This window comes from Acinonyx jubatus, chromosome A2 (genome assembly GCF_027475565.1).
Source record: "Acinonyx jubatus isolate Ajub_Pintada_27869175 chromosome A2, VMU_Ajub_asm_v1.0, whole genome shotgun sequence".
Lineage (NCBI taxonomy): Eukaryota > Metazoa > Chordata > Mammalia > Carnivora > Felidae > Acinonyx > Acinonyx jubatus.
In genome coordinates this window covers 59,722,058-59,739,267 of record NC_069383.1, presented here as the reverse complement: position 1 = coordinate 59,739,267, position 17,210 = coordinate 59,722,058, and the positions used below count along the sequence as shown (strand labels likewise).

The 17,210-nt window shown below is 36.4% G+C and overlaps 1 long non-coding RNA gene across 2 annotated transcripts in view; it reads left to right on the top strand.

Annotated features, from left to right (window-relative positions):
* Positions 1-16,962, top strand: part of LOC106971348 (uncharacterized) — a 43,228-nt gene extending 26,266 nt beyond the window's left edge. The window contains exons 2-4 of one of the 2 annotated variants that reach the window (XR_001429651.3): positions 4,419-4,485; positions 11,391-11,485; positions 12,017-16,962. This is a non-coding gene — a long non-coding RNA (uncharacterized LOC106971348). The remainder of the gene's footprint in view (positions 1-4,418; positions 4,486-11,390; positions 11,486-12,016) is intronic. The other variant, XR_008296822.1, reaches the window with a different exon arrangement.
* Positions 16,963-17,210: the final 248 nt, after the last annotated feature.

Here is a 17,210-nt window from a genome sequence, read left to right as displayed (position 1 = left end):
TATACAGTACATAACCTTTCCAGATTGAGTCTCTTTGACTTAATAATATGTATTTAAAGTTCCTCCAGATCTTTTCATGGCTTGATAGCTCATTTATTTTTGCCACTGAATAAAATAATACCCCATTGTCTGGATGTACCACAGTTTGACCATTCATTTACTGAAGGACATCTTGGTTGCTTCCAAGTTTTGGAACTTACGAATAAAAATGATATAACCTTCTGCATGCAGGTTTCTGTGTGGACATAAATTTTCAACTTCTCTCTTGTAAATACCAAGGAGTGTGATTGCTGGATCATATAGTAAGAATATGTTTAGTTTTGCAAGAAGCTGCCAAACTGCCTTCCAAAGATCCATTTTGTGATCAATGACAGTATCTGCTGCTTCCCATTCTCGCCAGCAATGGGCGTTGGCAGTGTTTTGTAATTTGGCCACTCTATTAAGTGTGTAGTAGTATCTTGCTGTTGTTTTTCCAATTCCTTAATGATTTATGATATGGAGTGTCTTGTTATATGTCTATTTGCCATCTTTATATCTTCCCTGGTGAGGTGTCTGTTTAGGTCTTTGGCTCATCTTTTAACTAATTTATTTTCTTATTGCTGAGTTTTAAAAATTCTTTGTATACTTTGGACAATAGTGCTTTACCAGATATGCCTTGTACAAATACTTTCTCCCAGGCTGTGGCTTGTTCTCATTCTCTTGACATTGTTGTTCACAGAGCAGGAGGTTCTGTTTTATTTCAGTGAGGTCCAGCTTATCAAATCTTCCTTTCCTGGACTAGGTCTTTGGTGTTATACCTCAAAAGCCATCACCATATCCAAGGTCATCTAGATATTCTCTTACATTATCTTCCAGGAGCTTTACAATTTTGCATTTTATATTTAGGCATGTGATTCATTTTGAGTTAATTTTGAAGAATGTAAGGTCTGTGTCTAGAATCAATTTTGTGTATGTGGATATTCAGTTATATTAAGATTTTACTTATTTATTTATTTATTTATTTATTTATTTATTTATTTATTTATTGTGACCTATGCCTTTTGTGATAAAAACTGTGAATGTTTGTGAGTGTCTGGATGGCAACCAACTCTTGATTTGGCTGAGGTCATGATCCCATGATTTGTGAGTTCAAGCCCCGCATTGGGCTCTGCACTGACAGTGTGGAGCTTTTTTGGGATTCTCTATCTCTACTCCTCTCCTCCAAAAAATAAATAAAATAAAATAAAATAAAAACTTGTTAAAGTTTCATTGCATTTTTTATTTTTTTAAGTTTTTAAAATTTATTTTGAGAGATATATAGAGAGCAAGTGGGGAGGGGCAAAGAAAGGGGGAAACAGAATACCAAGCAGGCTCCCCATGCTGTTAGCATGGGGCTTGAAGTCACGAACCATGAGATCACCACCCGAGCCAAAATCAAAACTTGGATGCTTAACAGACTGAACCACCCAGGAGTCCCACATTTATTTTTAAAATGCATTGCAAAGTTAACAATAGCAACAGCCATCAAGGCCAAATCATCAAAAATCATAACTTCAACATTTATGAAAAGAATACCCTTTCAGGTTTCCAGGGTTGCTAAATTAGTTAAGTGTCTGACTCTTGATTTTGGCTCAGGCCATGATCTCATGGTTTTGTGAGATCGAGCCCGACATGGGGCTCTATGCTGACAGCGTGGTGTATGGTTGGGATTCTCTCTCCCTCTCTCTTTGCCCCTCCCCTGTTCACTAGCACATATGCATGCATACATGTGCACCCTCTCTCTCTGAAAATAAACTTAAAAAAAAAGAACATGCTTTATAAAAGCATCAAATATACGACAGAACACTTTTATAGGAACCAGAAGAAACATTTCCCTATTACATTTTAAATTACATATTACTAGAAAAATAGTGAATAGTGATTTCACTATTAACTTGGGTAGTATTAGTAATTATTAATCAGACAAATTTACACCTACACCTAAACCAACAAAATGCTGTCTGTAAATAGGATGGCAAGGTTCCTACAGTAAAACCCAAGCCACTGCTTTACAGAAATACTGAGAGAAAGGAAAGTAAGGAAATGAAATATCCAGCATGTTCATTCAGCCTCTAATTTAATAATTTATATATCTTAGAAGGTAAACATCTATCCTTTAAATGTGAAAAATGCACCTTTATCATAAAAAGATATGTGGTGTGTGTTATGCCCAGAATTCGTGATCCCCAAAGACCACTAGGGAGCCGAGTCCAATGCAAAAGCAAAAGAGCCTTTATTCGAGCTAGCTCGAGCTCAATCCCCTACCTGCACCAACGCAGCAGTGAGATACCGGGGAGAGAGAGCGAGTTTCAAAAGGACAAAGGTTTTATTGGGGCCTAGGGGCAGTTGGTGAGGTAATGGCTGTGGCCTCAGCCGATTGGCTGGGGAAGGGTCCGAGTCCTGTTAGGCAGGTGGGGGGGGGGGTTACTCAAGGGGAGGAGGTGTGGTCAAGGTGAAGGACACAGAACAAGATGGAGTCGGCCGGCGTAGGCCCGCCCTTTCAGTGTGAAGGGTTAAGAGTTATTGTCTGATATTGTGATACATTAAATGTCTTTTCCTCAATAAGCAAGTAATATCCTTTTCACCATTCTTAGGATGAAAAGTCAAAAGCTGTGGTGAGTGTGTGTGTGTGCACTCACATGCTCCCATGTGCATACACATGCTCTTTTTCCATGTATGTGATGAGGCAAATACAGAATTTTTTTCCAAGACTTTGAGAAATGCCTATTTATACATCTTCCCAAATCAAGCACATGATGAAATCCATGGGGCACCTGGAGGGCTCAGTTAAGCATCTGACTTCAGCCCAGGTGAGGATATCACAGTTTGTGAGTTACAGCCCTTCATTGGGCTCTGTGCTGACAGCTCAGAGCCTAAAGCCTGTTTCAGATTCTATGTCTCCTTCTCTCTCTCTGACCCTCTCCCACTCATGCTCACTCTCTCTCTGTCTCTCAAAAATAAATAAACATTAATTTTTTTAAAAAATAAGAAATACACCCAGAAATACACCCAAAAATCACTGGCAAAAAAAAAAAAAAAAAAAAAAAAAAAAACATGATATAGAAGAGAGTTAAGTATATGTGTGGAAAAGTTACATTGATTAAAGGATTTTTTTAATGTTTATTTTTGAGAGTCAGAGACAGAGTGTGAGCAAGGAAGGGTCAGAGAGTGAGTGAGTGAGTGAGTGGGAGAAAGAGAGAGAGAGAGAGAGAGAGAGAGAGACAGCATCCGAAGCAGGCTCCAGGCTCTGAGCTGTCAGCACAGAGCCTGATGTGGGGCTCAAACTCACCAACCATGAGATCATGACCTGAGCCAAAGTCAGACGCTCAACTGACTGAGCCATCCAGGCGCCCCGGAGAAGTTAAACTGATTAAAGTTTTCGTGCTCCATGCACACATTATTTCAATAATTTGCCCATATTTTCTCTTTTCTATCCTAGGTATATTATTAAAATAAGCAGATTTCCCTTTTCTCTTTCCTTTCAACCCCTGATCCATTTTCCAGTCCCCCAGTGATTCCATGTCAGCATGCTGTTTTTAACTAGACAAATAGTACACAGATTTATTCCTACAGAAACAATCTCTGGTAAAATCGTAGAGGGTCTGCTTGAATAATACCCAAAAGTTAACTGTGTGCTTTCCATGGGCCAGAAATAACTCACAGAAAATGAATCCACAAAGCAGTCAATGGAATAGTATAACCCTCTTAGGGGAGCCATTGTACTATTAGAAAAATCTAGTAGACAACCAGCCTTCATTTTGCGCGCACACACACACAGTACTGTGTTTGGTATAAACTCTGGTAAGAATAAGTCAGACTATTGATCTGTGAAAAGTTTTCATATGAAGTCACATAATGTTATCTTAATATTCTTTTCATCTACACTGTATCATGGTGGTGACATCTGACATCCGTTTACTGCAGTTGTAACAATAACAATGAACTGGATTACAGTATTCTACAAGGAGAATGAACTCTTACACATAAATTGACATGCATTGGAAAGTTGTTATATGGATAACATGGAATAAAATGGAAAATTGGTAATAATGGATGTGTGTCTCTTAAACTTCATCCCAGAATTTATTTCAGGGGAAGAAAAATCTCACACTTTCAGTGCATACAGGATTCTGTATTTCTGATATTAACTATAAACATTAATCTGACAAATTTCTTTTACTAAAGTCACTTTGGAATTTGGTGGCAGGGTTAACACTAAAGGTATGAAAAATGAAGATGAAAATGAAATTTTTAGAAATAAAACTCTATTTGTCACATGGGAAAAATCATTAACTTTTCAAGTAAGAATGTTTGACTATTGTTATATCATGGTTCTGCCAACGTGAAGATTCATGGTTTTATGCTGACATGTTGTGTTCTAATTTTTGTGTTATTTTTAGGCATTCACGTGCTTTTGAAACTTTCTATGAAAAGACTTGGATCTAATGTCCCTGAAAACAAAGAAAGGTGATTTTTATGAAGGAAATCAGTACACAATTAAAAATGGGGACACATTCTCCATTTGCATCAATCCAATTTAAGTATGTCCCTTAAAAGAAAATGTCATTAAGAAGTAACAGTATTCTAGTGCAGGGATTTGGAAAATCTTTTCCCCTTCCAAAATGATATTGGAGGGAATTTCCAGACCTTTATTCCCTATTACACTTGATAGCTTTCTATCTTATCACCTCAAATTCTGATGTTTCCTAGCATATCTACACACTTAAACACAAACACACTAACTACTATATCTACATTGTATTCTCTTTTGTCCCAGTCACATTTCTTACTTCATCTAATTTACAGATGGTTAGATTTTTTTTTTCTCCTAATTCTGGGCAAGAGGCAGGATTTATCATGTCCGGACTGAGTGTGAAAAAGGGCAGAATGAAGGTGAAGAGAACATACCCACGCCTGGCACTCCTGTATGTCTCTATATTCTTAATGGGTAAGACAAATTAAAAAAAAGAAGATCAGAAGAAGATAAAAATGGAACCCCCCCACATACATCCCTTTCTCTCCATTTGTTAATAAGTATGAAGATTTTTTTAAATATCAGTGGTCTTCTGTGGGCTTCTGCATTCTCCTTCAAAGACAGGAGAGCAAAAAGATGTAGTTGACTTCATTCTGTTCACGGAAGGAAACAGAATTAGAGTCTGGTGGGAGCAGGCAAAGCCAGGAGAGAGGGTAATCATGAGGCCAAATTCATGCCTCAAAGGAACACAAAAAGGATAAAAGTAAGATTCCTGGACAACGAACTGTGCTCCTAGTAGAGCCTTTTTCCCAGTCCACATTTCCACTTCTTCCCCAGCCCGTGAAGACCCCTTATCCCAGATGTAGTGCTACCAGCAATAGCTTAGAACTCATGATATGCCAAACACTGCAACCAGGCAATGTGTTCATATTCCAGTGTCAGGGCTGTGGTGTGAGTGTGGTCACTGAGAACAGAATTTTGACTGAATATTTGTTTTGTTTGTTTGTTTGTTTGATTTTTTACAGTGTTCTTTATGCACGATACCTAGGCTAAACAGAACACTGTGGGTCTTAATGGAAATACAACCATCACTGACAACACTGTTTTATTCATTTGCTCAATAAATATTCATTAAAGCATTGTAAGGATGTATTCCAACTTGCCAGCAAAAGAGAATAAAAGGTTTCTTAAAGGACCACACGTTTCTTAAATTGGTGATTATCTGAATATGGGTGGGATTAAAATGTGTATTTCAAATTTATTAACTTTTCAACTTAGATAAAGGCTTAATGTTCACTTCCACAAAATGACAAAAGAATGAATTTCAATTATTTTAATCACCATAATTTATTTACTATGACTTCTCCAATTAGATGTGTTGGTTGAAGTCTTCTTACTTGTAAAGCATATATAATTTATATCCTAATTATTATTATTTTTTTAAGTAGGCTTCATTCCCAGCATGGAGCCCAGTGCAGGGCTTGAACTCACAACCTGGAGATCAAGATCTGACCTAAGAGTCAGACACTTAACAAAATGAGCCACTCAGGTGCCCCTATACCCTAATTACTAAGACAACAGATTCCCTCTTTGTCTCTATCTATGTAGATAGATAGATAGATATACACAGACCAGATCTCTCTATAGATCTAAGCTTACACATAGAGAATAGGCAGAAACAGAGATATCTCTATCTTGTAACTAATACATATCTTATATCTAATATATGTCTTATACCTTATATCTAAAGATATCTATCTTTCTAGAGATAGAGAACCTTTCATTTTTCTTAAGAATTAGGACACACACACACACACACACACATACACACACACACCCTTAGCAATAGGGGTATAGGTGTGTGTGTGTGTGTGTGTGTGTGTGTGTACACATCTATCACCTCAAAAAGGAATACAAACAGGGAGAGTACTAAAGATTTCTGCCAAAAAAAATAATAAGTAGAAAATGACATGATCTGAAAGGTACTTTCTCCCTATACAATTTTCATAAGATTTTAAATTCATAAAATACCTTCCTAATCTGAAGAAAGTAATACCATTTTTGAGAAAGACACAACACCAAAAAATTTATTTCTGAGTCCAGCTTCAGATACAGGGAAATATTAAGAAAAATTTTACTGCTAATCACACAAAATTAACTTTCACGTCTATAATAAGTACCACATGATATTTAAAAATCTCTACACTACCAAAGAAATAGAACGTTATAATATTTAATGTTATTTAGCATTAAGATTTATTTTTTGTCAACGCATTTTTTAATTGAAAACACTTTTAAGAAGAAAGGAATGAATTAAGGAAAAATAATATTGAGATAGTTGAAGAACTACAGTGGGCGTTGGAAGCAATAAGCTGAATTTCTGACTTCTCATCAATTTCTAATCAATTGTTTTGACTTTAGATATCTGAATACACAATATTTTAACAATGAAAGAGTTTAGTTTAAAAATGTTTTGCATTTCTCATAACACCTTAAAATATAACATTTATATCTGTAATATGTACTTGATACACTAAACTGCAGAAAAATATTTTCTTGAACTCATTAAGGTGAGCATAAAAGGCTTTTATTTTGACAACTTCTATCCACAAAATTATCATCAAAATTGGAGGTATTTAACAGTGTGATACGAGCCTAGCCTATCGTTTACAAAGTAATAACCTGGCTATCATATAATCTTAACTACTTTCATTTAGTAAAAAAAGGCTCTTTTCTTGAAAATGATATTTACTTTGAGAACCAGTTTCTAAACAATTGCATTTTCCCATATAATTTAATTTATTCAGATACTTATTTCCAATTTTCTTTTCCATAAGTAGAATATTTATTGTTTTAAATAGTGTTTCTAGAAAAACAAATTAGCTTTAAAAGACCCATAAATGGACACTCTTAGGTGACAGATGAGCCCTACTAACTGTGTAATCCTTTGAACAAAGACATTTTGCTAATTATTGTATGTGCACATTATTTTAAAATTTATATTTTAAACACAGAATACAAACCAATAGGCTGTAATTTTTCAAGATAATTACATGTTAAAATATAATAACAGTATATCTAGGAAAAAAAACTTCTAAGAAGTGTTTTATTATTGTTGTTGTTGTTATGAAATGATCCATAATATGGAGATGTGGAAAACCCCTATTTTTCCAGTGGCCAGATGTTTTGAACCTGTGTTGACTGAACCATAAAAATGGCTGACTCTACCACTAAGGAAATTAAACCTGAAAGATATATTTCCTTGTTTTGTTCCTCTTGTTTTTTTCCTCTGAATTACTTGCTTTTGCTACAAACTTCAGAATCCTTTCTCTTATACTACAAAATTATGTATTAACCTCTCAAGTATGTGAACAAGATAGTCTAATCAGTTATGTGGCTGAAAAGTGATAAAAAAAGAATGCTGCGCCATTATTTATTATTATTATTATTATTATTATTATTATTATTACTTAGCCCTGCATGATTTTAAAAGTTTAGATGTTCTAGAAAGGAAAAGTTGCACTGGGAACAAAATATACTTAGATGTACAGACAAGAAAGGCCATGTTTCCTAAAAAGACTCTACTTCCCACACTTGTATGATCTACCACTGAAACCCAGAAGTAGGGAAAAATACAAAAACAAAAAACAACTTAAAAAAGAAAAACTGGAAAATGTGCTTAAGTGTTGGAGAAGTTAGAGTCTGTCAGGAACTGACCAGACTTAGATATCTTAATTACCAGGAGTAACATTCCAACCAAAGTACTTGACAAAATACAATGACATTTCTGATAATTACCTGGAAAAATCAATTCTTGGTATGTTTAATACCTAAGAACATTCCTCCAACGGATTCAGCTTAATATGAAATTGGCTTTTGAAATTCTGAGAGGGCTGCAATGATGTATTCATCTGTGACACTAAAACACACCCTGTCAGCGCCATCTATCAGTTGCAATTTAAACTACAATGGAAAAAGACTAAATGCCTCTGACTGAAAACTACCAAAATAATTTCTTAAACCATGTAATATGTAGTTGTGTGTAATATGAAACATTTTCTTTTGAACTCATCATTTTATATTTTTTCTATGGCTTCATAATAAATGATGTAGGTAGTTTCCAGTTAGTCAAAAGTATGTAGTCATATAATCCATGAATATATAGAGTCACATGTCACACAAAAATAGTTTCCTAGACTAATTACTATTCAAAAATTCAATTATTTTCATCACAACCAACATTTTCTCCAGGACAATCACAGTTTGATCACATCTTTCTAACCGTGTTGGTTTGTCATGCAGTGAATATTCTATGTATCATTGGCTTTCTCTAGGGTCCAAATAAATCCTATCTGCTATGCTAGTACAGATATGAGCCCGACATTTAAAGGCACAAAAGGTTAGTCTTTATTTTTCTCTTGTGGTACTTGAAAATAAGTGAAATGAAACTTATTACTAAATCATTAAAGCATTATTACAAGATGTTTTCATACAGTTACTTGGTTTTGAGCCTGTGGAATGGGAAGCACAATATGGTAAATTGTGCCTTGAAGCCCTTGCTTTAGTTAAAACACATTAAACTCGGTCATGGGCATGTGGTATACATAGGATTTTCTTTCCAAAACTAACAGTCAATTGGCTCCTTTCTCATTTCCTTCTCTCCTTGTCTTCTTCTTCCTCTTTCTCCTCCTCTTCTGACAGAAGCAGAGAAATTATTGGAACATTTTGAAATAAATGTCCTTTTGGGGCCCAACATGTCTCTCTTTTCACTACACAATTAGAAAAGCAGAAGAGGCTATACAAACTCGAGAACCACTCCAAACTGTGAGGTCGAAGGGTAAGCAAGTTTCCAAGATGAATCACAAATGCTTCCCCATGGGTAATCGAATTGGCTTTGGCACTTCAATATACTTGAAAGATTGAAAAAGATAATTTTCTTATAAGCATAAACAATAAGAAGTTGTACACATGAGTTACTTGCCTCAAGGTATTTCTTCTTTCATATATAATGTCCATTATGTATTACAAATGAAATGAATGAAAAGAATACATGTTGGATCATAAAGCTGTATTTGGTTGACTTCTTCTTTAAAAACTTTATAAAGAAGTTTAAAGGCCCACAAATAATGTTCCAATTGTTTTCCTTTTAGAAAAAAAGGAGTATTCAGTTTGCACTTGTCCAGACCTCAGCCATATAAAGGCCTTTTCCTTTTTGAAAAGGAAGCTTTTTATACCCTTGGTTGACTTCACAAAAAACAATCTGGGACGCAAATGTAGGCAATTTAAACTAGTCATATGGGTGAAAATCTCTCTGTCTTCATCTCACTCAAAATATTACCTAAATGTAATCTGAACCATTTAGAGTAGCTCTACTTAAACCGTGTTATGTTTTCAGTAGTAAAGACTGATAACTTGATAGTTCCCAAGGGTTTGATTCTTACAGTTTAAGTACAGAGTTGACATTGCAAGCTATTTTCTGAAAATCCCCAGGGCTATGTTAGAGATGAGATAAGTAAAGATGTATAGAGTGGTTTAAAAATTTGTGGGTATCTTCAAACCCAGTACTATTAGTCAACTTTCCTAAAGATTTATTCATTCTCACATAAATATCATCTTTTAATTGGTAATTAAAAGAGATAATGAAAATTTGGCTTCAAAGTTCTAAATATTTATATATGTATATATTAATTGTACTTGAATACACCATTAAAAAACATTTCGTAGGTATTATTTTTCTAGAGGTTCTCAGATCATTTTTTCATTCTCTAACATAGAATTAGATTTTCATTACCAGAAAGGATCTCAGTTCAGGCCATCGTAATTTATCCTCTGGAGTATGGTTCCCCTTCTTATCTATGTTGCTAACCTCAGTCTCACCATTCTTCCATTTATCCTTTCCACAGTTATTAGATTGATCTTTCTAAGGTGTTTACTACACCATCACTGCATAAAAATACAAGCTGGTCTTCAACAATGGTCTCTCATGATGACATTTCATATCCTTACTTCTCTATCTCAAACCCGAACTCAGCTACACTGATCAATGACTGTTATATTATTTTATTTTTTTATTTTATTTTATTTTATTTTATTTTATTTTATTTTATTTTATTTTATTTTATTTTATTTTATTTTAAAGAGAGAGTGTGAGCGGGAGAGAGCAGGTGGGGGAGAGAGATGGGGGAAGGGAGGGAGAGAGAGGGAGAGGGAGGGAGAGGGAGGGAGAGAGAGAATCTCAAGCAGGCTCCATGCTCAGCATGGAGCCCGACTTGAATCCCAATCCCACAAATCTGGGATCATGAGCTGAGCTGAAATCAAGAGCCAGACGCTCAACCAACTGAGCCACCCAAGCACCCCAACAGTTGTTTTAAAGATCTTGAGTTTGCATACACAAACTCTTTCCCCCACGCAGTCCTATCCAAAATCTCGTATGTTTAGAGCATCCTCACTCATATTTTAGTACCTACTAAAATGAGTTTATGAGAATCTTTATTGACCTCTTGAACCCCTCTATCAGAATGCATGCCTGATTCATTTAGTAACCCTAGCACTGGATAATGCCTGACTAGAGACTGTTGATCAGTTTAAGTTCACTGAATAAATGAATGGATGACAGAATAAACAAATCAACTCAGTAGCTTTAGAAACAAGGAAACTGAGAGGTAGTTTAAGAGACTTGTCTAAGTCCACTCTTTGATTGAAAAAAAATAGCACTATAACTCAGATGCCAATTTCATTCAGTGTTCCTCCCCTTCTTACATCTTGATAGCCTTTCCAAAAACTTCTTAGTGTCAATAGCATTAATTTATGACTAAATCTTAATTACATACAACGTCCTGGTAAGAATAAGATGCTATGTTTTTTTTTTCTTTTTATTTAAACAAACTATGAAATCTAGAACAGTGCAATTTGAACACAGTAGCCTCTGCCCCATGCCTGAGGGAGACAGCACAGCTTTGGGAACTATGATTGAGTGACAGCCGTACCTATGAAGTAAGTAACCAGGCTGCCCACTTAGCCCTCTTTTCCACGGTTTCTTAAATAGTTGGGTTTTCCTGACTTTTTTTTCTTTTTTTCTTTTTCTAAGGTTGGAGAAGTACAGCCAGCTGGCTAGAATCTGCTTCCCATGTGTTCTTAATAACTTTTATTTCCCTAAGGGCTAGCCTATGCTTCTCAAACCTGGCTACACATGAGAATCACCAGGGTAACTTAAAAGAAAAAAAAAAAATACCAACGTGTGAACCCATAACCAAAGATTCTGATTAAATTGATCAGGGGTGGATCCTGGGCAACAGTAGGTTATAAAACCTTCCATCTGACTCTGATGTGTGACTAGACCTGACCATCTCTACTTTTCAATTTTTCAGGAGAAATACCAGAATGGCATGACCTTTTATTCAGTCTGCACATCATTTCTGCACACTACTTCCAGGTCAGGGGATGTTGCATACTCAATATATACTGACTAGTCAAATGTGGAAAGAATGATGCATTTGAAAAGATTATTCCTTTCTTCTGTTTTAGGTTGGGAATGTGACTAGTCAATAATGCCTGTGAGGACCAACTGGAAGAGAAGAAATCATTTATTCTTTACCATCAATATGTGACTGTGTCTTGAAATGAATATCCTGGAATCTGATTCAGACTTGATTTTGGAAACCCCTGCCCCTCCCCCCCCCCTCCTCTGGAGCCTTAGGCATGTGGTCAAAGAATATGAGTAAGGAACAGGGAACCAAGTCCCCTAATTTATCTTTAATTTCTGTTATTTTCTTACTGAACTCCCCTTCTCCTATATTAACTCTCCCTTCCATGGAATAGGTGATGTGAAATAGGTCCTACATCCATGTTAAAAGTTAAAAAGATAATGTTAGTATTTTAAACAAAATAAAAGAACAGCAATAGAAGAGATAATAGCATTTCACTTCACGACAGAAGAGATAATAACACTTTAGTGCTTTAGGCCTGCCTAATTAGTGGTGCTTCTCCTGAGACATTAATTTTGGTGTCAGTGGAGGTTAAGGGAAAGGAGGTTGCAGCTAAAGTGCCAGTGATATTCTGAGGGTTCTGGACACTGAAACCTCAAGTTTATATATACCGAGGGCTGGTGGCCAATCTCACCAACGTGTAAACTGATAAACAGAGAGATCTGATTGCAAATAAAATGCATTGCATATTTGGCTTAATGACCATACCCTAGAATGAGCGACTAAGAATAGAGAGAATCCCGGTCGCCGCAGCCCAAGACGGACGCGGACCCATCTAGCAGGAAACAGCGGCGCGCCGGACTCTCCTCCGCGACCGCGTGCGGACTACTTGTCCCGGCCAACTACCACAACTGCACGAATCGACACGGCCCAGAGACGTACCTGGCGCACAAAAGTTCTCATGCTCCGTCGTGCCACGGGATCTGCGCACCTTCGCCCACATCTTGGCGGCTGTTGAATGCTCCTACAGCCCCTTCCCCGGCCATAGGCGTGGTCCCCAGACACCTCAGGGATCACTTCTGCCTGGCGCACTGCCTTCTGGGGGAAGCCCCAGGCCGGAAGTCTGACTAAGAGGCCCACACTCGCCTGCAGGTCCTCTTGCCCCCTCCGACACCTTCAGCCAATTGCTGAAGTTGCAACACCTGGGCCTGGCCGGTAGCAGCCCCAGTCCTGCCAACCCGTCTCCCGCCACTCCTCGGCCCACAGCATCTTCCCAGAGCCCCAAGCTGTTGCTGTCCTCGCTGACGTCCTCTTTCCACTCGGACAAAGGCATGTAGAGCCCCCACCCCACCCCACCCCCCCGGCCAAGGGAACCACAGGTACTGCCATCTGTGCAACATCGAGTTCGTCAAGTTCACAGGTACTTCTGTGTGTTCACCTTCATCGTCCCCAAGAAGTGTTGCTGTTCCTCGAAGGCCAGTGAATATGTGAAGTGTGTCACCCAACACAGAATGGACTGGGGGCCACTTTCCATGCACCCCCCCCCCCAACTTCTCTATCCAGGAACAAAGGCCAGCTTTCCCACCTGCCGTGCTCTCCATTGCCACCCCCGCCTGGACCCTTGGCACTTAAAGTTCAGTTTGATGAGCACAGCCTCAATAGCCTGGAGTTGAAGGAGCACCTAAATTCCATTAGAATTACTTCGGAGAGTCTCCTCTGTTTATCTGAAACATTCATCGTATTTATTTATTTTTTATTTTTGGAGAGAGAGTGTGTGAGTCTGGCAGAGGGAAAGCGAGATGGAATCTTAAGCAGGCTCCATGCTTAGCCCAGAGCCCAGAGATCATAACCTGAGCTGCAATGGGTTCATTAAAATAACACTTTCCTTAAGTAATAAGAATAATAAAGAGTTCCAGAATGTAGATATCTATGCACTTTGATATTCTTTTGGTAAAAAAGAAATGTACCCTTGGATGGGAAAGTTTCCAAGGAAGGCTTTTCACCAAAAAGATCAGACTGTGGAAAGAACCACAGACTTGTGTGAGGCAGGAAGAGCAAGAAGAAAAGAGAAGGAAAGCATTTTAAACGTTACTGATACTTCATAGCAATAAGTTATTTTTATATAGTGTAGATCAGAATATTCTTTACAGTAACAAAAATATTTTGTGTACTTTTAAAAGGCTTCATGCATACACTGGTAAAAAAACAAAAGAGAAAAAAATGCTGTCGTTTTGAGGAATTATGATGATGATTGTTAATATTTATGTGCCAAAGCAATAACAACAAATGTTATATGGAAGATAACATTGAATTGTAAAAATTCTATGAAATATTATTGTGCTTTTCATATGGACAAGTAAACCTAGGCTTAAATGATTAAATCATATGTCTAAAGTCCTGTAGCTGAAATGTGATACATGCAAAATGCAAAACCAAATTAGTCTTGTTTTAGAGTCTGTGATCTTAACCACTCTGTTTTGTGATACTTAGAGGAAAACTTTTCCCAATTTCTGGAGTTAAAGAAGTGGAAAATTATCCAGACTAGTGGCAATGCAAACCATCTGAGAAGGGAGAGTCAGGGACAGGGAGTGTGGCTTTCTGAGAGAAAGCATTTCATCACAGCTGGTATTCTTGGGAACCCTAGTAGAGACTCTGTGAAAAAGATTTAACATGAAAAAGATTTTGTTGATACTTCTGTGGAGGGTTGATTAGAAAAAGAAAGATAAGTCAGAAGACTATTTTAATAATTAAAATGAAATAAAGACGTGTGGACTTCATTTATGGTTGTCAAGATTTGTGGAAGTTGGTAAAGGAGAAGAAGTTACAGACAACTCTAAATTTTCGGACTAGTGGACTAAAGAATTATGGTGCCATTGGGAGCAATAGGAAAATTCAGAAGTGTCCATTATTTGATGACAGAAAAAAAAATAATTCACATTTTACTGGTGATAAAATCAAATTGTAAGCAAAGATGTAAGATAGATCTTTTCTTATTCAACTGCATTGTCTGCCTGTTCTAGACAGATCTTCTGGGTATGTAGCTGAGAATGTCAACATCAAATTTATATTTTATGGTCTTTGTCTTGTTCTTTGGGGATTGTGTCTTCTCATTTCTTATGCTTATTTCAATAGCTGGATACTACACTGTTATGCCCTGATATTCTGTCTTGTTTCCCACATGTATCCAAGGTCATGGAAACCTGTAACTTAACCCAGTGATTACAGTTTCTAACTAGCAGTAGTTCTTTGATGCTTTATATATACTTGGATCTTTGCTTATTAACAGATATGCCTAATTCTCATGGGGCCATATTTTGCCTATCACCCAATATATCACCTTGATAACATTTCCTAGCTAAACTTGATTCCAAAGAAATATCATCATAAGTATCTAACTAGTTTCCAGAGACTAACAATTTCCAGTAGGGCTCATTCTACTGGGCTATAGTCCAAATACATATTTTCTTTGGTTCCCCCGGATATGCAGAATTCCTTAATTTTATTTAATATAGTGGATGAAATGTATTACTATAAATCTATACACGAATAACCAGTATACCATCATGTTTCCTTTCTGTTACTTTTTTTTTTTAATGTTTATTTATTTTTGAGAGAGAGACAGTACAAGCGGGAGAAGAGCAGAGAGAGGTAGATACAAAATCTGAAGCAGATTTCAGGCTCTGAGCTGTCAGCACAGAGCTAGACCATGATGCCTCTTGAGGGGCTTGAACTCACAAACTGTGAGATCATGACCTGAGCTGAAGTCGGATGCTTAACCAACTGAGCCACCCAGGCACCTCTTCTTTCTCTTACTTTTTAAACATGGGTTCAGAAAAAAGGGAAAGTCACCAATAACTTCAACATTTTTCTTTCTAATTTACTCATGAAAGTCATTCTTATGTTTGACTTGGTCAAATTCATCCCCCATAAGTAATCACTACTGAATTTGCTAAATATGCTTTTCTGACTTCCATATGTTTATACATGTGCACATATGCACTTTGATACATTTATTATATTCATTTATTAGTCTCTTTGTTTACAAATTGGAATCATGCTGCAGACATTGGTTTGGGGTTTTTTTTAACCACTTAATAAACTATAACGTGTAGCTTTAAAGGTCAATACATCATACTATTTAGTAGTTTTATTAAACTTTGAATGGAGGTACTATGATCTTTTTTCTCATTTTATTGTTTACTGACACTGAAACTGTAAGTAATGTTTGCAACAAGTATTGCTCTGCATGAGGGTATAGGGGTGTGTGTTTTTGTATATGTGTGCTCTCAGGCTAGTATAAGTGAATAATAGACTCTGAGAAGTTGAATTATTGGGGCAAGGAATAGGCAAATTTTAAAATTATATACATATTCCCAGATTTCTCTTCAAAACCCATATCTACTCAAATATTTATGAGTGACCTCTTTAATACATCTTTCCCACCACTGAATGTTATCCATTTTTTAATGTAATTAAGTAGCTATGTTTTAAAAGTTTAATTCTGAGGGCATCTGACTGGCTCAGTCTGTTAAGTGTCTGACTCTTGATTTTGGCTCAGGTCATGAATTCATAGTTCTGAGATTGAGCCCCTTATCAGGCTCCTCCCTGGGTGTGGAACCTGCTTAAGATTCAACCTCTCTCCCTCTCGCTTTGCCCCTCCTCTGCCTACAAACCATGCTTGTGGTTTCTCTGTATCAAAAAAAAAAAAAAAAAAAAAAAAAAAAAGCTTATGTTAAATTAATGAAGGTGAGGTTCTTTTTGTGTTTACTATTTACATTTCTTTTAACATTAATTTGCAACTTCATTTCCTTTATTCATTTTTAGTAAAGGAATTTTGCTGAATTCTTTTCAAAATTATTTACTAAGTTTTATTTCACAGATTTTACTAAATATTTCATGTGTTATTATTTATTAATATGTTACTGACATCTTTGCTTTGGTGTAATTTGTTAAGATTAATTAAATTTATTCTTCTGTTTGAATATATTTTAAACTTTATGATTTAAACAATTGTTATTCGAATGATTAAAAATGTATTAAAACAGCCACAGTTTTCTTTTTTGGACTACAATTAAGCGAAGACTACATGAAGACATAGACTTCATTTATCCAAATGCACACACAATTGCAACAAACTCACAACACACACATACTAGACTTTAAAAACATGTAAAATATGTCAGCCTTATAGTGTCTGCTCTTAATCACTGCAGTATGTTAAGGGAAATTTTGAAAGTGCTTAGCAGACATAATTGAAGTACTTACAAATAATTTAAAACTTGAGATTGTGCTTG